Raw genomic sequence first — 22,613 nt, forward strand, 5'->3', positions numbered from 1 at the left:
GTGTCCTCCACAGACTCCACGGGGCATTTGATGAACTGGAATGAGGCACAACTCGTTCTCACCGAACCAGACCTCAGACGCCGACGGTGCCTAGAAGCCTCACTAATCGCCGTCACCGACACTATAGAACGCAACACTGGAAACTACAAAATTTCAAAAACATTGGCATACATGATACTTAAGCAGCACCAACCCAACAACACAGGAGTCACATGATTTCATCGTCTACCCGTCCTCATCATAGATAGAGGTTGTTCTGATTAAGACCTGCCTCGCATGAGCCAGTAGGCCTTCTACAGTGTTCCTCCATTCTTATGTTCTTATGACATTCCTCAGGTCACGTGCGTCACATCTCACTCTCCGCCTATATATATAATGTCTTTCTACCTCTGTATGTTAGAAGTGATCAAGGTCCCAGGACCGAAACGTTTTCTAATAAATATGTTATAGTGTTTGCTTGCGTGTGTTTCTAAACCATGAAATTTGTTACAAATACACTCTCAGTACATTCCCTTTTCGCCTCCAAGGAAAAGGTACTTTGTCTCCACAAATGCATCAGCGCAAAGCTCACCATTTTCTCCACAGTTGTGTGATTCACCTCACTTTTCGTAGAACTATCTGCTGTCAAGTCCACTCCCAAATATCTAAACCCATTTATTTTGTCCTTCCTTCCTCCAATGTGATTTCCAGTCTTTCAATGACTAAATTTTTTTGTTACTCTCATTACCTTGCTCTTTTCTATGATCACTTTGAATTTCCTTATTTTACTTCCTCCTAAATTCGTCTACCAACTTTTGCAACTTATCTTCAGAATCTCCCTAAAAAAACCTGTCATCGACGAAAAGCAACTCTGACAACTCTCAGTTTCGTTATCTTTTAATTCCACACCTCTCCCCATCACCCCAACATTTACTTCTTTTACATCCTGCCTCCCTGTAAATATCCTTGTACCTGGAGCTGTTTACTGAAAGTCATTTGGTAAGAGGCATCATTTGCGGTGAGGGGTGAGGTCTCTTGATGAAGAAAATTACTTTCACCCTTTTTTCTTTTCAATCAGGGAAGGAAGAGATGCTTGGGTAGAGGGTTGTGTGTGAGTAGGAGGTATACCTGGAGAGTGTTCCAGGGGTCGACCCGGATCCACCCCTCTCGGTCCATGACTAGGCTTCGCAGTGGATCAGGGCTTGGTTAACCAGGCTGTTATTGCCGTCCACACTCAAACCGACGTACGAGCCACAGCCCGACTAGTCAGGTACAGGCTTTAGGTGCCTGAACAGCTATTTCTTGAAGACAACCAGGGGTCTATTGGTAATCCTCTTGTGTATCCTGGGCCCCTGACACTTACTGTGCTGTCACTTAGTGTTGCTTTACATTAGGGGACTGTTGCCTGCCGAGTCTTTTGTTCTCGTTAGTGGGTAGAACTGTTCCCTCTTTTTGCTATCGTCTTCCTTCTCTTCATCTTAGTAGAAGAAGGCAATACGGGTAGAGTACATTGTGGTGGGTGGTATGCTAATCCCTTTCTCAATTATATCTACAAAACTGTAACAAATTGAAACCCATACAGCAAAATAACAATGGAAAACTTTCTTTAAATATTTCAATATCTTTCTTTAATCGACATATTGTAATATTAAAAGTTTGAAGTCGATAAGCAGAGGTATTTAAGAATAATAAGACAATACCGTGACTGGGAAATTACACAAAATCCCGCACATAGGATAGACTTACGACGACGTTTCGGTCCTATGTGCTGTTTTTTTTTAACAGATATTCTTACGTTAATACAGAGGAAATTTTATCACCCATTTAAGGAAAAACAAATTACCTCCTTCATAATGGAAAAAAAGCAAACCGAATCATTCAGATGCACAAACATTAAAAATCTAACGCCGATCCAAAGAGGCGTTCTTTAGGTATCGGGAAGAAACCTTGAAGGAAGAAAAATGAAAAGTCAAATAATTTGACAACTCCAAGAGGAATCCTCTTACAGGAGAAACCTCCTAATAACCAACTTATTAGTTATATTACCATTTTCTGTGATGCTTTAAAGAGTAAATGGAAATCCGTCTAAGTTAATAAAGAATCAACTTCACTAATATCTTGGATTTTACTTCACGGGAGTTTTTAGGGCAGCCTTTATTACAAAACTAATAATGTCTGTCTTTTTCCCCAGCTCACTTTATTAATGATAACCATGACTGCTTCCATTTTCTGGTAATGTCCTGAGTAATTTGTGACCGGACAACACTGTAAAAACTCTGATGTAATTCTCAGAGAGAGGGGGAGAGAGAATGGGAGAGAGAGTGGGAGAGAAAGTAGGGGGAGAGAAAGTAGGGGGAGAGAAAGTAGGGGAGAGAAAGAGTAGGGAGAGAGAAAGAGTAGGGGAAGAGAAAGTAGGGGAGAGAAAGTAGGGGGAGAGAAAGAGTATGGGAGAGAAAGAGTAGGGGAGAGAGCGAGTGAGAGAGAGAGCAAGTGAGAGTGAGAGCAAGTGAGAGAGCGAGTGAGAGAGCGAGAGACCTACCTACATACCTTCCTACTTACGTACCTACCTTCCTCCCCGCCTTCCTTCCTTCTGGTCAAGAGAGTCTCAAGCTATACCAAAAATATTCAATATATTTCCATTCTGGGATGTGGTTTAGTTATATACATTACCCATCTTGTGTCTGAGTGAAGCAGCACTCAGTCACGACATGACGGAGGGCAACAGGAGTGGGAGTGATCCACACCAGTTAGACATGACTGAGTGCATAAGGACTGGAAGTGATCCACACCATTTAAATGCGGTAAACAGTGTAACGTTTCTCTTGTGACAAGGTTTTGCTCTATCCTGACAACATTTCGCTCTATCTTTAATAATGCTTCGCTCTATAGTGACTTAAATGTTGATCTTCTGAGAAAGTACAGCACGCAAGCGTAGTGCCTCACAGAACAGCATGCAAGCGTAGTGGCTCACAGCACAACACAGTACAGCATGCAAGCGTAGTGGCTCACAGCACAGCAACGAACAGAAACAAATGAAAACTAAGGCGGCAAAACGGAGCAGAGTTGAACACTAAGGCAGAATTATTGGAGTATGGGAGAGGAAAGCATGGGAGAGGAAAGCATGGGAGAGGAAAGCATGGGAGAGGACACTATAGGAGAGGGCAGTATGGGAGAGGTAGGTATAGGGAGGGGAAAATGGGAAAAGCGATGAGAGAGAGAGAGAGAGAGAGAGAGAGAGAGAGTTAGAGTTTGAGAAAATTTTGGTGACTGGTGAATGGATGAGTTGGCTGTGAAGATGGGATGGAGAGAGAATAGCCTGGCAAGGATGGAGAAAGGGGGAATTATAGGGTGGGGGAAGTAGTAACGATGGTTACTGGAAGAGGTGATGGGGTTGGTGTGAGGGAGAGGGGTGAAGTGATACTAAATGAGTGGATGGAGGGAAAGGTGCAGTAGAGGTAAGTAGTGACCAGGGAAGGGTGCAGTAGAGGTAAGTAGTGACCAGGGAAGGGTGCAGTAGAGGTAAGCAGTGACCAGGGAAGGGTGCAGTAGAGGTAAGCAGTGACCAGGGAAGGGTGCAGTAGAGGTAAGCAGTGACCAGGGAAGGGTGCAGTAGAGGTAAGCAGTGACCAGGGAAGGGTGCAGTAGAGGTAAGCAGTGACCAGGGAAGGGTGCAGTAGAGGTAAGCAGTGACCAGGGAAGGGTGCAGTAGAGGTAAGCAGTGACCAGGGAAGGGTGCAGTAGAGGTAAGCAGTGACCAGGGAAGGGTGCAGTAGAGGTAAGCAGTGACCAGGGAAGGGTGCAGTAGAGGTAAGTAGTGACCAGGGAAGGGTGCAGTAGAGGTAAGTAGTGACCAGGGAAGGGTGCAGTAGAGGCAAGTAGTGACCAAGGAAGGGTGCAGTAGAGGTAAGTAGTGACCAGGGAAGGGTGCAGTAGAGGCAAGTAGTGACCAGGGAAGGGTGCAGTAGAGGTAAGTAGTGACCAGGGAAGGGTGCAGTAGAGGTAAGTAGTGACCAGGGAAGGGTGCAGTAGAGGTAAGTAGTGACCAGGGAAGGGAAGGTAGATTAAGAGGGTAATGAGAGCAGAAAATGAGATGGATAAATAAAGAGGCACTTCAGTGAGAAAGAGAATGAAGAGAGGGAAGAGTGAGAGTAAAAGAGGAAGGGAAGAAGAGAGAGAGAGAGAGAGAGAGAGAGAGAGAGAGAGAGAGAGAGAGAGAGAGAGAGAGAGAGAGAGAGAGAGAGAGAGAGAGGAGGGAGGGAGGAAGAGATGGAGGAGACAAAATAGCGACAACAAAGTATAATGGAGGAAGGTAATAGGGTGATTATGGGAGAAAGAGTAACAGGTGGTGGAAGCAGATGGGAAATAAGTAGGAAGGAGGCTGAGCAGATGGAGAAGGAAGTGTAGCTACTTCGAACGAGGGAGGGCAAGACGAAGGAATGAAGGAGAGTAACGGGAGGGAATGTAGGAGGGTAACAGGAGGGAATGTGGGAGGGTAACAGGAGGGAATGAAGGTGGGTAACAGGATGTAATGAAGTTGGGTAACAGGAAGTAATGAAGTAGGGTACAAGGAAGGAATGTAGGAGGGTAACAGGAGGGAATGTGGGAGGGTAACAGGAGGGAATGAAGGGGGGTAACAGGAGGGAATGAAGGGGGGTAACAGGAAGGAATGAAGGAGGGTAACAGGAAGAAATGAAGGAGGGTAACAGGAAGAAATGAAGGAGGGTAACAGGAAGAAATGAAGGAGGGTAACAGGAAGGAATGAAGGAGGGTTACAGGAAGGAATGAAGAAGGGTAACAGGAAGGAATGAAGGAGGGTAGCAGGAGGTAATGGAGAAGGATAACAGGAGGGAATGAAGACCGTTAGCAGCAGGGAAGAACTGTTACGAAGGAGAGAGGATAGCTAGAGGGAAGGAATTGAATTCTTGAGGGAAGAAGGAAGGATAACTAAGAAAAAATGTAGGAATAGCTGCAGTAAAGAAGTTAGTGTCTGTAAGAAGGAAGGTAGTGTCTGTAAGAAGGAAGGTAGTGTCTGTAAGAAGGAAGGTAGTGTCTGTAAGAAGGAAGGTAGTGTCTGTAAGAAGGAAGGTAGTGTCTGTAAGAAGGAAGGTAGTGCCTGTAAGAAGGAAGGTAGTGCCTGTAAGAAGGAAGGTAGTGCCTGTAAGAAGGAAGGTAGTGCCTGTAAGAAGGAAGGTAGTGCCTGTAAGAAGGAAGGTGGTGCCTGTAAGGAAGGAAGGTGGTGTCTGTAAGGAAGGAAGGTGGTGTCTGTAAGGAAGGAAGGTGGTGTCTGTAAGGAAGGAAGGAAGGTGGTGTCTGTAAGGAAGGAAGGAAGGTGGTGTCTGTAAGGAAGGAAGGAAGGTGGTGTCTGTAAGGAAGGAAGGAAGGTGGTGTCTGTAAGGAAGGAAGGAAGGTGGTGTCTGTAAGGAAGGAAGGTGGTGTCTGTAAGGAAGGAAGGTGGTGTCTGTAAGGAAGGAAGGTGGTGTCTGTAAGGAAGGAAGGTGGTGTCTGTAAGGAAGGAAGGTGGTGTCTGTAAGGAAGGAAGGTGGTGTCTGTAAGGAAGGAAGGTGGTGTCTGTAAGGAAGGAAGGTGGTGTCTGTAAGGAAGGAAGGTAGTGCCTGTAAGAAGGAAGGTAGTGCCTGTAAGAAGGAAGGTGGTGTCTGTAAGGAAGGAAGGTGGTGCCTGTAAGGAAGGAAGGTGGTGTCTGTAAGGAAGGAAGGTGGTGTCTGTAAGGAAGGAAGGTGGTGTCTGTAAGGAAGGAAGGTGGTGTCTGTAAGGAAGGAAGGTGGTGCCTGTAAGAAAGGAAGGTGGTGCCTGTAAGAAAGGAAGGTGGTGTCTGTAAGGAAGGAAGGTGGTGTCTGTAAGGAAGGAAGGAAGGTGGTGTCTGTAAGGAAGGAAGGAAGGTGGTGTCTGTAAGGAAGGAAGGTGGTGCCTGTAAGGAAGGAAGGTGGTGTCTGTAAGGAAGGAAGGTGGTGTCTGTAAGGAAGGAAGGTGGTGTCTGTAAGGAAGGAAGGTGGTGTCTGTAAGGAAGGAAGGTGGTGTCTGTAAGGAAGGAAGGTGGTGTCTGTAAGGAAGGAAGGTGGTGTCTGTAAGGAAGGAAGGTGGTGTCTGTAAGGAAGGAAGGTGGTGTCTGTAAGGAAGGAAGGTGGTGTCTGTAAGGAAGGAAGGTGGTGTCTGTAAGGAAGGAAGGTGGTGTCTGTAAGGAAGGAAGGTGGTGTCTGTAAGGAAGGAAGGTGGTGTCTGTAAGGAAGGAAGGTGGTGTCTGTAAGGAAGGTGGTGTCTGTAAGGAAGGAAGGTGGTGTCTGTAAGGAAGGAAGGTGGTGTCTGTAAGGAAGGAAGGTGGTGTCTGTAAGGAAGGAAGGTGGTGTCTGTAAGGAAGGAAGGTGGTGTCTGTAAGGAAGGAAGGTGGTGTCTGTAAGGAAGGAAGGTGGTGTCTGTAAGGAAGGAAGGTGGTGTCTGTAAGGAAGGAAGGTGGTGTCTGTAAGGAAGGAAGGTGGTGTCTGTAAGGAAGGAAGGTGGTGTCTGTAAGGAAGGAAGGTGGTGTCTGTAAGGAAGGAAGGTGGTGTCTGTAAGGAAGGAAGGTGGTGTCTGTAAGGAAGGAAGGTGGTGTCTGTAAGGAAGGAAGGTGGTGTCTGTAAGGAAGGAAGGTGGTGTCTGTAAGGAAGGAAGGTGGTGTCTGTAAGGAAGGAAGGTGGTGTCTGTAAGGAAGGAAGGTGGTGTCTGTAAGGAAGGAAGGTAGTGCCTGTAAGGAAGGAAGGTGGTGCCTGTAAGGAAGGAAGGTAGTGCCTGTAAGAAGGAAGGTGGTGCCTGTAAGAAGGAAGGTGGTGCCTGTAAGAAGGAAGGTGGTGCCTGTAAGAAGGAAGGTGGTGTCTGTAAGGAAGGAAGGTAGTGCCTGTAAGAAGGAAGGTGGTGCCTGTAAGAAGGAAGGTGGTGCCTGTAAGAAGGAAGGTGGTGCCTGTAAGGAAGGAAGGTGGTGTCTGTAAGGAAGGAAGGTGGTGTCTGTAAGAAGGAAGGTGGTGTCTGTAAGAGAGACGGTGGTGTCTGTAAGAGAGACGGTGGTGTCTGTAAGAGAGACGGTGGTGTCTATAAGAAGGTAGAGTATCTTTAAGAAACAAGGTAGAGTATCTTTAAGAAACAAGGTAGAGTATCTTTAAGAAACAAGGTAGAGTATCTTTAAGAAACAAGGTAGAGTATCTTTAAGAAACAAGGTAGAGTATCTTTAAGAAACAAGGTAGAGTATCTTTAAGAAACAAGGTAGAGTATCTGTAAGAAACAAGGTAGAGTATCTGTAAGAAACAAGGTAGAGTATCTGTAAGAAACAAGGTAGAGTATCTGTAAGAAACAAGGTAGAGTATCTGTAAGAAACAAGGTAGAGTATCTGTAAGAAACAAGGTAGAGTATCTGTAAGAAACAAGGTAGACTATCTGTAAGAAACAAGGTAGACTATCTGTAAGAAACAAGGTAGACTATCTGTAAGAAACAAGGTAGACTATCTGTAAGAAACAAGGTAGACTATCTGTAAGAAACAAGGTAGACTATCTGTAAGAAACAAGGTAGACTATCTGTAAGAAACAAGGTAGACTATCTGTAAGAAACAAGGTAGACTATCTGTAAGAAACAAGGTAGAGTATCTGTGAGAAACAAGGTAGAGTATCTGTGAGAAACAAGGTAGAGTATCTGAGAAACAAGGTAGAGTATCTGTGAGAAACAAGGTAGAGTATCTGTGAGAAACAAGGTAGAGTATCTGTGAGAAACAAGGTAGAGTATCTGTGAGAAACAAGGTAGAGTATCTGTGAGAAACAAGGTAGAGTATCTGTGAGAAACAAGGTAGAGTATCTGTGAGAAACAAGGTAGAGTATCTGTGAGAAACAAGGTAGAGTATCTGTGAGAAACAAGGTAGAGTATCTGTAAGAAACAAGGTAGAGTATCTGTAAGAAATGATGGAGATCAGCTGAAGAGAATGAAGGAGGGTAGATGGAAACTGTAACAGAGAACAGCTAGAGAGAATGTCACGAGGATGGAGAGAGGCACCATGCTCTTGGCCTGCCATCCTTCCATCCTTTCTCTGACTTCAGTACCTAGAAGAGCAATACACAAGGTGACTCAGCTCTTTCTTCAGTCTTCAACACCAGACACATGTACGATTCCTTACTGTTAATTATAATTCCTATGTTCTCAAAATTCTCTCACTTATTCCAGTATCTTCAATAACCAAAAGACAGCTATCACATCACAAGATGAGTAGCCATCAGTAGCTGATATCTATCTGTGCCTTTCTCAAAGATATCACTCAGGCAGCGATGACCATTTCTAGAGTGATCTGCTCACTTGTAAAATGCCTGAGACTTTCAAGAATTTTTCCGCTCCCAAAAGTTGACCTTGAGCCAAATATCGTTCTTGATTACTTGGTTAACCAAGTTGTTGCTGCCAGCAACCTGCAAGTCTATATAGCCGTCATATGGTTTTACAAAAAAAATTTAAGTCCTAGAAATTAAATTTACTGTCTAAAGGGAAGTCGTGCCATCCGCCACTCCATGCTTGTTATAACAGCTGTTTAATATTTAATAAAGCTAACACAAATATAATTCTGGAGTCTGCTTACCTAGAGGGTGTTCTGGGGATCAACGCCCCCGCGGCTCAGTCCTTGACTAGGCCTCCCGGTAGTTCAGGACCTGATCAACCAGGCAGTTACCGCTGGCTGCACGTAACCTGAAAACAGTTGAAAACAATTGAGGCTGACGAAGAGCTTCAAGATTGAAAAATGAATGTTCTTAAAAAAAATACATTGGAGCTAAGATAGGATAAGAACTCATTGCTTGGAAAATGAGCTAAGATAGGATAAGAGCTTATTGCTTGGAAAATGAGCTAAGGTAAGATAAGAGCTCATTGCTTTTAAGATGAGCTCAGGTAGGATAACTTCACAGCATGTAAAAATGAGCAGTTCAAGACCTTTAAGAGTGCAGAATGACCTAGCAGGAGAGCAGGGTTTTACAGGTAAAATGTGAGGTAAGGTTACAATCCTTAGCTTGCAAAGTGAGCTTATGAACCCTAACAGGATTTTGCTTGTAAAATCAACTGAGGTATTAATAAAACGTACTTGTAAAATGAACCTTTGTAAAGGATAACAAATCATCGTTGGCAAAATAAGCAGAGGTAATCACCAATTTGGAACCCACACCTGGTCAAACATAATGTAAAAAATGGAGAAAGTGCAAAGGTTTGCAACAAAACTAGTCCCGGAGCTAAGGGGAATGTCTTACGAAGAAAGGTTAAGGGAAATCTACCTGATGACACTGGATGGCAGGAGGGATGGGATGGATGTGACAACGACATAAAATACTGCGACTAATTGACAAGGTGTACAAAGACAAGATGTTCCAGAGATGGGACACAGCAACAAGGGGTCACAATTGGAAGTTGAAGATTCAGACGAGTCAAATGATGTTAGGAAGTATTTCTTCAGTCACGGAAAAGTCTGGAAAGTGATGTAACGGAGGTTGGATCCATACATAGTTTTAAGATGAGGTATGATAAAGTTCATGGAGCAGGGAGAGGATCTAGTAGCGACCAGTGAAGACGAGGGGCCAGGAACTATGATTAGACCCCTGTAATTACAACTGGGCGAGTACACTTGTACGGACAGTGAGAGTGGCTCAGTACACACTCCCTCACTCGCTATTTACCAATAATAAACTTCACCTCTTGCATATTGCCTCCCACTGCACCACCTCAAACAGAATCGACACAAGGTATATACACCGAGAGGTATATGCAGTGTAATACTCCCAGTGTATACACGCAAGTGTATATATACACAAGAGTGTATACGTTAATAATTAACGCCACCTCTCACATATTACCTCAAATAGTTCTATCGCAGACAGAATCGGCCTTCAGCGAGGGGTGTGGACAGAGGTGCCAACACCGAGAGAAGTAGACAACGAAAGGTGTACACACAGGAGCCAGAGCCAGGAACTATGACTTGACCCCTGCAACCACAACTAGGCGAGTACACAGGTGTAGACACGGAGAGGTGTAGGCAAAATGTCGACAATCAAGGTTACATAAAGTTACCAATAAACTTTAGTTACTCAACTATTCGTTAGCTGGGAAATATAGACTTTCTCGTAAATGTTTACTCAGTAGTAAAGGCGTTTATATTTACCAATAATCCATGCTTTGGACTGGAAACTTTAGGGTTGGTAAAATTTCTCACAAGAATAAACAGAGCATTAGACTTGTCCAGTTTTAATGCAATATTTATATTATTGTAATCTTAGTTAAAGACTTACTCCAGTTTGGCCATAATAAATTTTAATGCATTATTTAGAGCTTTTATTAACCTGTCGTGGAAGTCTGCTTATTGTTTTTATATTCTTCTGAAAGTGCTCAGTCTGTAAGGATCATATATAACCTATGGGCAGGATAGCTCCAATTACTGTGATCAAAAGCCCTTCAGCAGCTTCAAGGGTCTCGAGGCAAACCATAGTCTCAGAAGAGACTATGATCTGGAGGTAAGTTACACAAGGTGTGGCCGAGGCGTCCACCACTTTAAGCTGCTTCCTGCCACCCACCTGGACGCCCCACTAAGCCACCCACCTGGCCACCCCACTAGGCCACCCACATGGCCGGCCCTCCGGGCCACCCACCTTGCCAACCACCCAGCCACCCATCTTACCACTTTAACTGGCCACCCACCTTGCCAGTAACCCTGCCAGTCACTTTGCCTCACTACCTACCTCACACACACCTTGCCAGCCACCTTGCCACCCACCAGTTTTGAAAATCACCCTCTCTGCCACCCTCCCTGCTATCCACTGCCTTCTTACATAGTGATAAACTACCGGATAGCCAGGAGAACCTGGTAGCCTGATCATCAATTTACTTGCATAGTTTACTTTGTGGACCTACCTCTCCCTGTACCTACCGATACGTCTCCCGGTACATCTCTTGGTACATAAGAACATAAGAATAGAGGAACTCTACAACAGGTCTACAGGCCCACAGGAGGCAGGTCCTTATCAAAACACCCACATTTCCACCCAGTCTCTCCCCAAAGCTACCGTAGAATTTACTTCAGTACCTCAGGTACTAATTATTCTGGTACATCTTCCGCTTTCTCTTCTGGTATATCTGATATGTATCCCAGTACCTCTTCCGGTACTTTTCCACGTTCCCCTAACAGTACCTATCGCGGTACTTCTCTTGACACAAACCCCTTTCTATCCTCCGGTACTTGCCTCAGTGCAGCATGCTTCCAGTGCACCTAGCGGGTATTCTTGGCACAGGTAACTCATTCATCTTTCACTAATCCACCCTATATCTCTGTCGCCAGCCATGCAAAAACCACTACTAGGCATGCCCTCTTGCCAACTAGAAGCACAGTTAGCCGTTGTCTTCTAGCGTGAGTCGTCTACTCTAGAACCATTGAGGTTAATTAAGAAGGTGCTGAAGCCTTCTGGCCTGAGGGAGGTTTCCTCACCACTAGAAAAACCTCACTTCATACACATTTGAATCTCTGGCCGGTTAACACTACATTCAGAGAGATAGTAGGGGGCAACGAGTGACTAGCTCCCTTAAGGTTTACTATACAAATAGTAGGAGTCTAAGAAATAAGATAGATGAGCTAAGATTACTTGCAAGTGTAGGTAATATAGATATTATTGGTATAACAGACCTGGTTCAACCTGAAAGATAGAGAAATGCCTTCTGAATGCAACATACAGGGTTACAAACAATTCCACACTGATAGGGTCAACAGGAAGGGTGGTGGTGTGGCGATGTATGTCGGAGAAATTTTAAATTGTTGTCTTAGACATAATATAAGATTAGAAACATCGAGCACAGATTCTGTTTGGCTAGTTTCTCGAGGGACCTGACAAATTAATTTTCGGTGTGATTTATAGGCCTCCAAACCTTGATAGGGAGGACAGTATGCTGTTATGGGACGAAATTCATAAGGCATCTAGATGCACTAGCCAGACGCTTTGACATTAATTACTTTGTATTATCTCCAGCGGTTTTAGTCGATTGCTCGTTCTGCTGTTATCGTGTATAGAAGAAGATTAACAATACCTGAGCAGCTTCGTGAATGAATATGCAGCAGACTGCTGTCAAGCCCAGCAATACCTGTTAATATATTTCCAATTAGCGTGTCTGATAATATGCACGCAGCGCGTAACGGTATTCACTTACCATCCCCCCCCTGCCGTTTCCTTACAGGTAATGGTGATCACACCGCTGGTCATTTGTCTGGTAATATGCCCATTGGGGGCTACAGGCTCTTGGAAAATATCGAAGTACGTGATACCTGGTATTTCGTCTAGTACCACTTCCATTGATTCCTCTAGAGCCTCTCTTATTTGTACATCCCCATACCTGTCTTGTAACACTTATAGTCTCGTTCATGTATATCCTGTCTCACATGTACCTCTCCCGGCATCTCTCTTGGTACCTCAGTATCTCTTTCGGTACCTCTCTCAGTATCTCTCTTGGTACCTCTCTCATTATCTCTCTTGGTACCTCTCAGCATCTCTCTTGGTACCTCTCAGTATCTCTCTTGGTACCTCTCTCAGCATCTCTTGGTACCTCTCAGCATCTCTCTTGGTACCTCTCTCAGTATCTCTTGGTACCTCAGTATCTCTCTTGGTACCTCTCTCAGTATCTCTTTTGGTACCTCTCTCAGTATCTCTTGGTGCCTCTCTCTGCATCTCTCTTGGTACCTCTCCCGGTATCTCTCTTGGTACCTCTCCCGGTATCTCTCTTGGTACCTCTCCCGGTATCTCTCTTGGTACCTCTCCCGGTATCTCTCTTGGTACCTCTCCCGGTATCTCTCTTGGTACCTCTCCCGGTATCTCTCTTGGTACCTCTCCCGGTATCTCTCTTGGTACCTTTCCCGGTATCTTTCTCAGACGTTTTCGCCCAAATACCCAACATTAACCCGTTATAAGCTAAGCTGTTTGGGAAATGATCCCTCGGTAGAGCAGCGGGTAATAACGCCTCGGCAAATTGGTTTCAGGTTTCCGTACATCAGTGTACCAATATACATCAGTATACACCAGAATTTACTGGCACACCAGTATTCCAGTACAAGAGTACACCAACACTAGGGTACACCAGAACACTAGCACAGTACACCAGTATGTTAGTAAAGCACCCAAGTATAACGAGATATAAACATTATGGTAGATTGAAGAATATACTGTAATAAAGCACCCAAGTATAACGAGATATAAACATTATGGTAGATTGAAGAATATACTTTAATAAAGCACCCAAGTATAACGAGATATAAACATTATGGTAGATTGAAGAATATACTGGAAATGGTGTTTTAATGGAAAGTGAAGGATAGGGAAGTGAGGATGGATAGTGAGAGGTATGCAGTAGGGGGATTTGGGTGAGAGATAAGGGAGAGAGAGATGGGGTACTCTGAAATAGGGAAGATGTGATACTGGGGTAAGAGTTAGGCAGCTAAGTATGATGGTATGTGATGGTGGTGAGGGATGGAGAGGTCAGAGACTGATGTGCGAGGGATAGAGGAAAGGGGAAAAGGTCAGAGACTGAATGATGTGCGTGGGATAGAGGAAAGGGGAAAAGGTTTGAGCGATGTAGATTTCTTTCAGCTTCATATCTGTGTTGGACGTGGATAGGGTGTTACGATGGTCGAAGGCGTGGATGGAATGGTGTAGTGGTCGGGGACGTGAATAGGTTAGCGCAGAGTTCGGAGACGTGGCAACAGTAGTCGCAGCAGAGTGATAATGGTGGAAGTAGTGGTAGTACTAACAACAGAGGTGGTCTGAAAGGAAGAATTCAATCTTTAATGCCATCTCCACTATCCATGCACGTAATTATTTTTATAATTATTGCACAATCACTGTTTCCAGCCAGAGTGCGGCTGGAGACAGTGTAGATTGGGGAGAAGTCATTTAGCTCTACTATCAATATCTCAACTTTTAGACTAACTCAGGGGCTGCTAGACAACAGTGGGTCCTCATCAGCAGGCTGCCTCAGAAAAGACTACGAGGTCTTCCATAATCTCTTTCCCATGTACACCATCTGTTTCCCTTCCACCGTTGCTGTCAGCCAAGTATGAGCTGTGCACACAGCGAGTCCCTCCGTGCTATCATCCCCGGGAACACAGCCTTTCATCAGCGGCCAGCAATGAGCACTGAAATTAGCTTCAGAGGCTCAAACGACATCCTTTTGTTGTTATTGTAGCGTATGAATGTTGCGAATTAAGAAGATTAGAAGATGTTAGCAACGGATTAGCAGGGTGTTTTTTTTTATCTGCCATGCAAGTCATGGTCGGCAACCATGCGACTGGATGAACCATGTGACTGGATAAACTAACTGGATGAGAAGTAGATTTGCTGTTGCTGCGTCACTGACATCTAGATTGGGTGATGATCGTGTATCACAGGAATATCGATTGTTGTGTCAGTGACTACTAGTTGCTTTTATTAAGTTTTGTATTGGGTGAAATCCTGTTGCTGTTGGTAGCAAGCATCTCACTGACTGATTCTCTAGTTATAGATAACAAGCTTCTTATTAGCTGCTGGGATCATCTTGTTGAGTGTACAGCAGGTATTTCGTTGGCTAGAAAAAACAGCATACTGGAAAACCCATAATGTACAATATTTCACCCACAATGGAGGTTTTATCAGGTACATAGAGACCATATCACGTACTTCATCTTAAACAGCAAACAGTGAGATCATTATGGTCAGGGTAAATAGCCAAAGGAGCACTGTAGTAAGACCACCTGCCCATACAACGTACAAGAACGACAGAAACAAATGATAGACGAGATGAAAAAAATAAATGAGCACTTCAGCAGGTCTACTGATTTATGTTAGGACAGTAAACCTATAGCTTAGGCACAGAAACAACTATGCTTACGTTGGTCAATTTTATGAAAACGTAGCAGTGTAGCTTTGTTCCGTGTATTAAGATGGTTTTTCGAGTTACTATAACACGTTTCCATTATTTCTGTAGGTAAATGGTGCAAAGAACAAACAAGTTGAAAAATTAGACATGTGCAAATACATGTGCTTAAATACTTCTCTTGGATATTCATAAATATCTATTAAATATTACTTATTGTTTCAATCACAAAAATACTAACCTGTAGGTATATAACAGTACGGGTTTTATCAACCGTAAATTAACACCTTCAGTCATCAAAGTCTGTACTGACACTACACTTTAAAATAATTAGAGGAACAAGACCTTTCCCTCAATAGTAACACATGACTTGAAAGAGCATATAAATCCAGAATAAACACCTTCACTGAGCAACACACTGGCGTAAAGTCAGTATCACCCGGAATTCTACACGACACAGGTAGTAACATCGTATACCGAAAATACGTGGATATAACTGTCTACTGACTTCACAGAATTCCCAACTCAAGTCAGTTCAGGAGTTTCTAAACAAGACTCTCTAAGACACCAAGAGAGAACAGCACCGGTGTACTGGTAGGTCTGCTAAGACAATGTTCATCTAGTCAGCAGTGAGTGTGAACTGAACTTACACAGTAAATCCCTTCATGACGTCAACTCGTCAAAGAGGAGAAGGTTGAGCGGTGTGAACTACCCACCAAGGACATACCTCGTTATAAACCTTAGCCAGGTGTTACCATATATTATATATATATATATATATATATATATATATATATATATATATATATATATATATATATATATATATATATATATATATTATATATATATATATGAAGATAGGGAAGCTGTGATTTCGTGTATAGGACAAGGAGGAATAACATCTTGTAGGAGTGAGGAAGAGCCAGTTGTGAGTGTGGGTGAAGTTCGTGAGGCAGTAGGTAAAATGAAAGAGGGTAAGGCAGCCGGGATTGATGGGATAAAGATAGAAATGTTAAAAGCAGGTGGGGATATAGTTTTGGAGTGGTTGGTGCAATTATTTAATAAATGTATGGAAGAGGGTAAGGTACCTAGGGATTGGCAGAGAGCATGCATAGTTCCTTTGTATAAAGGCAAAGGGGATAAAAGAGAGTGCAAAAATTATAGGGGGATAAGTCTGCTGAGTATACCTGGTAAAGTGTATGGTAGAGTTATTATTGAAAGAATTAAGAGTAAGACGGAGAATAGGATAGCAGATGAACAAGGAGGCTTTAGGAAAGGTAGGGGGTGTGTGGACCAGGTGTTTACAGTGAAACATATAAGTGAACAGTATTTAGATAAGGGTAAAGAGGTCTTTGTGGCATTTATGGATTTGGAAAAGGCGTATGACAGGGTGGATAGGGGGGCAATGTGGCAGATGTTGCAAGTGTATGGTGTAGGAGGTAGGTTACTGAAAGCAGTGAAGAGTTTTTACGAGGATAGTGAGGCTCAAGTTAGAGTATGTAGGAAAGAGGGAAATTATTTCCCAGTAAAAGTAGGCCTTAGACAAGGATGTGTGATGTCACCGTGGTTGTTTAATATATTTATAGATGGGGTTGTAAGAGAAGTAAATGCGAGGGTCTTGGCAAGAGGCGTGGAGTTAAAAGATAAAGAATCACACACAAAGTGGGAGTTGTCACAGCTGCTCTTTGCTGATGACACTGTGCTCTTGGGAGATTCTGAAGAGAAGTTGCAGAGATTGGTGGATGAATTTGGTAGGGTGTGCAAAAGAAGAAAATTAAAGGTGAATACAGGAAAGAGTAAGGTTATGAGGATAACAAAAAGATTAGGTGATGAAAGATTGAATATCAGATTGGAGGGAGAGAGTATGGAGGAGGTGAATGTATTCAGATATTTGGGAGTGGACGTGTCAGCGGATGGGTCTATGAAAGATGAGGTGAATCATAGAATTGATGAGGGGAAAAGAGTGAGTGGTGCACTTAGGAGTCTGTGGAGACAAAGAACTTTGTCCTTGGAGGCAAAGAGGGGAATGTATGAGAGTATAGTTTTACCAACGCTCTTATATGGGTGTGAAGCATGGGTGATGAATGTTGCAGCGAGGAGAAGGCTGGAGGCAGTGGAGATGTCATGTCTGAGGGCAATGTGTGGTGTGAATATAATGCAGAGAATTCGTAGTTTGGAAGTTAGGAGGAGGTGCGGGAATACCAAAACTGTTGTCCAGAGGGCTGAGGAAGGGTTGTTGAGGTGGTTCGGACATGTAGAGAGAATGGAGCGAAAGAGAATGACTTCAAGAGAGTATCAGTCTGCAGTGGAAGGAAGGCGGGGTAGGGGTCGGCCTAGAAAAGGTTGGAGAGAGGGGGTAAAGGAGGTTTTGTGTGCGAGGGGCTTGGACTTCCAGCAGGCATGCGTGAGCGTGTTTGATAGGAGTGAATGGAGACAAATGGTTTTTAATACTTGACGTGCTGTTGGAGTGTGAGCAAAGTAACATTTATGAAGGGGTTCAGGGAAACCGGCAGGCCGGACTTGAGTCCTGGAGATGGGAAGTACAGTGCCTGCACTCTGAAGGAGGGGTGTTAATGTTGCAGTTTAAAAACTGTAATGTAAAGCACCCTTCTGGCAAGACAGTGATGGAGTGAATGATGGTGAAAGTTTTTCTTTTTCGGGCCACCCTGCCTTGGTGGGAATCGGCCAGTGTGATAATAAAAAAATAAAAAAAAATATATAATCTCAAACCCGTGTATAATCATAATAATTACATATTCCTAAACCAGATAGCATTATAAACTAGTGAAGTCTTTAATTTAGCTAATATTAAAGAAACCCCGAGTATAATATTAAGTCGACAATACATACACATTCTTTATAAATTAATTTCATAATGACTTGGTCATAACAGTGGTGCACTAAGGAGTCAGTGGTTACAAAGAACGTTGTCCGTGGATGTAAATAGGTGAATGAATGAGAGTATAGTGCTACCAACGCTCTTACATGGGTGTGAGGCAAGGGTGATGAATGTTACAATATGAAGAAGGCTGGAGGCAGTGGACATGCTTCTGAGGGCAAAATGAGGTGTGATCATTATGCAGGAAATCCGTACATTATAGATTAGGAGGTGCGGGGTTTCTTGAAAGTATTATCCAGAGGGCTGTGGAGGGTTTATTGAGGTGGTTGAGACATATAGAAAGGATGGAACGAAACAGTCAAGGAGGGGGTATAAATCTATAATAGAAGGAAGGCGAGGTAGGGATAGTCCTACGAAAGGTTGGAGTAAACTAGGTTTTTGTGTGCGAGAGGCTTAGACTTCTAGCAAGCCAGCGTGATAGATATGAGTGGGTGCAAATGGATTTCATGACTTGACGTGATTTTGGAGTATGAGCAAAATAACATTTATCAAGAGATTCAGAGGTAACCGGTGGGTGGGAGGTCCGCTCTGACGGAGCGGTGGAGATACGTTGCAGTTTTTGAACTGTCTTGTAGGAGTGCCTCTGACAATACAGTGATGGAGTGAATGAAGATGAAAGTGTTTTTTCTTTCTCGGGTCGCCGTGATTGGTGGGAAACGGCCGATGTGTTAATAAATAAAAATATCAATGAACTGAACGTGTTAACGGGACAGAAACGTTTTCTACCAGAAAGTATTTGCTCATATGTCCTTTCCCTTGTTTGTTAGCAGTCACCACCAAGACCTTCAAAGCCGAAGATGTGAAGGAGTGTGAGGTAATCAGTCCCTCAGCCTGGAGATGATGTATTTTGACCTTGACCTTCAGTCTTGATAAAGTACAGCATAAGCATGGAGAATATGCTAAAGACATTATTTAATCAAGTCTCTTCACCGTCCATATACTAAACCATTATCAAGACTGATGAATCAAACCGATCATATCCAGCCTAATGGACTGATTACCTCAAACTACGTCACATCTACCGTTTTTCTCTGCTGGACTGACGAAGCCATCACTGGCTGTTGAAACCATTTTACAGTAAAGTCACACAAATATATTTTTGCAATAAAGATGTACAATCGTGTCTTTCAATACTAACAATACTAAGTACACTAACTCTCAGTCTCTTCTCATAACAAAGGAGAATGCTAGTGTCATTTTTCAAGAAAAATGCTAGAAAAAGTGAAGATGGTGTGAAGCCTCGACTAGCGAACTCACCAACACTTGGCCTAGATACATGGTTCGCATCGTTCACAGGAAGACTAACATGGGTCAGTAGCCCTATAAGAGTGCTCCTCTGTTACGTCTTTGCTCCTCACACCTTTCTTGTACCTATCATAAGTCAGTGAGCTCAGTGCCATTTCTTTATATTATCCGTCCTGTTTATCCTAATTTCACTGACCTTACTTGCAGGTGAATGGTTCACAGAACCGACACGTTGATAAATTAAACACATGTGCAACAATTGGGAATCTTTATTGAGGAAACGTTTCGCCACACAGTGGCGATGGACTGACCACATCGACTCAAGGTTGAGGGACTGATTACCTCAAACTCCTCCTGTTCTTCAACGCTCTCCTTTGTATGGACTGATGAAGCCACTGTGGCGAAACGTTTCCTTAATAAAGATGCCCAAGTGTTTCACGTGTCTAATTTATCGACCTCACTTGCTGTATGCTAAAATGTGTCTTGTGATAAGTTATCTTTTCTTGAGAAAAATGAATAAAAACTTAATATTCATGTTGTCTTTTTCTCTTTATCGGTTTGTTTCCTACGACGGACATTTTTTTTTTGGCAGAGACTTTTTTTTCTGTATTAGCAAGCTTCTCTGCTGAGATCTTGGTGTGGGTAGCAAGCTTCTCTGCTGAGATCTTGGTGTGGGTAGCAAGCTTCTCTGCTGAGATCTTGGTGTGGGTAGCAAGCTTCTCTGCTGAGATCTTGGTGTGGGTAGCAAGCTTATCTGCTGAGATCTTGGAGTGGGTAGCAAGCTTCTCTGCTGAGATCTTGGTGTGGGTAGCAAGCTTATCTGCTGAGATCTTGGAGTGGGTAGCAAGCTTATCTGCTGAGATCTTGGTGTGGGTAGCAAGCTTATCTGCTGAGATCTTGGTGTGGGTAGCAAGCTTATCTGCTGAGATCTTGGTGTAGGGTAGCAAGCTTATCTGCTGAGATCTTGGTGTGGGTAGCAAGCTTATCTGCTGAGGTTTTGGTGTGGGTAGCAAGCTTATCTGCTGAGGTTTTGGTGTGGGTAGCAAGCTTATCTGCTGAGATCTTGGTGTAGGGTAGCAAGCTTGTCTTGGTGTGGGGTAGCAAGCTTATCTGCCGAGATTGTCTTGGTGAGGGGTAGTAAGCTCCTTACTGACTGACGTAATCTTGGTGTGTGTGTGTGTGTGTGTGTGTGTGTGTGTGTGTGTGTGTACTCACCTAGTTGTACTCACCTAGTTGAGGTTGCGGGGGTCGAGTCCGAGCTCCTGGCCCCGCCTCTTCACTGATCGCTACTAGGTCACTCTCCCCGAGCCGTGAGCTTTATCATACCTCTGCTTAAAGCTATGTATGGATCCTGCCTCCACTACATCGCTTCCCAAACTATTCCACTTACTGACTACTCTGTGGCTGAAGAAATACTTCCTAACATCCCTGTGATTCATCTGTGTCTTTAGCTTCCAACTTGTCCACCTTGTCAATTCCCCTCAGTATTTTGTATGTCGTTATCATGTCCCCCCTATCTCTCCTGTCCTCCAGTGTCGTCAGGTTGATTTCCCTTAACCTCTCCTCGTAGGACATACCTCTTAGCTCTGGGACTAGTCTTGTTGCAAACCTTTGCACTTTCTCTAGTTTCTTTACGTGCTTGGCTAGGTGTGGGTTCCAAACTGGTGCCGCATACTCCAATATGGGCCTAACGTATACGGTGTACAGGGTCCTGAACGATTCCTTATTAAGATGTCGGAATGCTGTTCTGAGGTTTGCTAGGCGCCCATATGCTGCAGCAGTTATTTGGTTGATGTGCGCTTCAGGAGATGTGCCTGGTGTTATACTCACCCCAAGATCTTTTTCCTTGAGTGAGGTTTGTAGTCTCTGACCCCCTAGACTGTACTCCGTCTGCGGCCTTCTTTGCCCTTCCCCAATCTTCATGACTTTGCACTTGGTGGGATTGAACTCCAGGAGCCAATTGCTGGACCAGGTCTGCAGCCTGTCCAGATCCCTTTGTAGTTCTGCCTGGTCTTCGATCGAGTGTATTCTTCTCATCAACTTCACGTCATCTGCAAACAGGGACACCTCAGAGTCTATTCCTTCCGTCATGTCGTTCACAAATACCAGAAACAGCACTGGTCCTAGGACTGACCCCTGCGGGACCCCGCTGGTCACAGGTGCCCACTCTGACACCTCGCCACGTACCATGACTCGCTGCTGTCTTCCTGACAAGTATTCCCTGATCCATTGTAGTGCCTTCCCTGTTATCCCTGCTTGGTCCTCCAGTTTTTGCACCAGTCTCTTGTGGGGAACTGTGTCAAACGCCTTCTTGCAGTCCAAGAAAATGCAATCCACCCACCCCTCTCTCTCTTGTCTTACTGCTGTCACCATGTCATAGAACTCCAGTAGGTTTGTGACACAGGATTTCCCGTCCCTGAAACCATGCTGGCTGCTGTTGATGAGATCATTCCTTTCTAGGTGTTCCACCACTCTTCTCCTGATAATCTTCTCCATGATTTTGCATACTATACATGTCAGTGACACTGGTCTGTAGTTTAACGCTTCATGTCTGTCTCCTTTTTTAAAGATTGGGACTACATTTGCTGTCTTCCATGCCTCAGGCAATCTCCCTGTTTCGATAGATGTATTGAATATTGTTGTTAAGGGTACACATAGCGCCTCTGCTCCCTCTCTCAATACCCATGGGGAGATGTTATCTGGCCCCATTGCCTTTGAGGTATCTAGCTCACTCAGAAGCCTCTTCACTTCTTCCTCGGTTGTGTGCACTGTGTCCAGCACTTGGTGGTGTGCCCCACCTCTCCGTCTTTCTGGAGTCCCTTCTGTCTCCTCTGTGAACACTTCTTTGAATCTCTTGTTGAGTTCTTCACATACTTCACGGTCATTTCCTGTTGTCTCTCCTCCTTCCTTCCTTAGCCTGATTACCTGGTCCTTGACTGTTGTTTTCCTCCTGATGTGGCTGTACAACAGTTTCGGGTCAGATTTGGCTTTCGCTGCTATGTCATTTTCATATTGTCTTTGGGCCTCCCTTCTTATCTGTGCATATTCGTTTCTGGCTCTACGACTGTTCTCCTTATTCTCCTGGGTCCTTTGCCTTCTATATTTCTTCCATTCCCTAGCACACTTGGTTTTTGCCTCCCTGCACCTTTGGGTAAACCATGGGCTCATCCTGGCTTTTTCATTACTCCTGTTACCCTTGGGTACAAACCTCTCCTCAGCCTCCTTGCATTTTGTTGCTACATATTCCATCATCTCATTAACTGGCTTCCCTGCCAGTTCTCTGTCCCACTGAACCCCGTTCAGGTAGTTCCTCATTCCTGTGTAGTCCCCTTTCTTGTAGTTTGGCTTCATTCGTCCTGACCTTCCTGCTTCTCCCTCCACTTGTAGCTCTACTGTGTATTCGAAGCTTAAAACCACATGGTCACTGGCCCCAAGGGGTCTTTCATATGTGATGTCCTCGTGTGTGTGTGCGCGCCCAGCAAGCTTCGTAATGGCTAAGAGTGATTACCTCTCTATGAAGCATATTAGCTACTACACTGTTGAATACTTGGAGGAGTTTATATTACATCCCTTCCTCACCTCTCACCTCTCTTCATCCTTCCTAGAC

The 22,613-nt window shown here is 44.1% G+C and overlaps 1 long non-coding RNA gene across 3 annotated transcripts in view; it reads right to left on the reverse strand.

Annotated features, from left to right (window-relative positions):
- Positions 1-22,613, reverse strand: part of LOC138854610 (uncharacterized) — a 395,142-nt gene that overhangs the window by 208,967 nt on the left and 163,562 nt on the right. For all 3 annotated transcript variants that reach the window (XR_011393795.1, XR_011393796.1, XR_011393794.1), the window contains exon 2: positions 8,576-8,682. This is a non-coding gene — a long non-coding RNA (uncharacterized lncRNA). The remainder of the gene's footprint in view (positions 1-8,575; positions 8,683-22,613) is intronic.

This window comes from Cherax quadricarinatus, chromosome 64 (assembly GCF_038502225.1).
Source record: "Cherax quadricarinatus isolate ZL_2023a chromosome 64, ASM3850222v1, whole genome shotgun sequence".
Taxonomy (NCBI): domain Eukaryota; kingdom Metazoa; phylum Arthropoda; class Malacostraca; order Decapoda; family Parastacidae; genus Cherax; species Cherax quadricarinatus.